Source organism: Nanorana parkeri, unplaced genomic scaffold (genome assembly GCF_000935625.1).
Source record: "Nanorana parkeri isolate BGI_ZX_2015 unplaced genomic scaffold, ASM93562v1 scaffold3067, whole genome shotgun sequence".
Classification (NCBI taxonomy): Eukaryota; Metazoa; Chordata; class Amphibia; order Anura; family Dicroglossidae; genus Nanorana; species Nanorana parkeri.
This window is the reverse complement of record NW_017309335.1, coordinates 1-770: the sequence shown is the minus strand read 5'-3', so window position 1 is coordinate 770 and position 770 is coordinate 1.

Genomic DNA, 770 nt, shown 5'->3' with positions numbered 1-770 from the left:
ATCTTCTTCACAGATTCTACTTTAGGTTAAGTTACTACTGAACATGAATCAATGGAATGGTCCTGTCCCACTTCAAAGGAAGGGATTTAGGCACACGCCATGGAGTGATATGATCAACCATTCAACGATTACTGTAATGGCAATGATGGATGATGTCATCATATCAGTCCAATTAAGAAGGTTCATCATCAGCACATCTGGATGCTCATCCAAAGCAGTTTTTTGATAACACATGACAACAACATTTTAGAGTTGTTAAGAGGACCCACTATTGCCTAATAAAGGAGTTCTTAGTGCCTCTAAAATGTTGCTGTTATAAGTGGCCAATGAATAATAAATAATGACAAACCTGATTAATGGGTCCTTATCCATTGACATAAATATAAAGGGGCCTTCCACCTGTTGATGCAACAGGGGATTTAACATCAATGTATAAGGGGTATTCACATTTATATCAGATGCATATGTGTAAATGCCCCAGATACATTGCTGGTTAGTGTAAGTGCACCAGAAACCTTAATCCAGCTTTTTGCGTTCTTGAGCATCTGCTCTGCACACCAATTAATTCCTATGGAATGGTCATACTTTGCAGGACCACTGGAGGCCATTGTGAGTACGGCCTTTCCATAGAAATGAACCGATCTGTGGCACGTATGTACAGAGAAGAGAAGCTGGCCAGAAGTTTTCTTTGTGAAGGTTGTGTGGAGCCAGGCAGAGCCGCAAATTGATGATCACTGGTTGGGGGCTGAAAGTAAACATGTGGTGGGAGG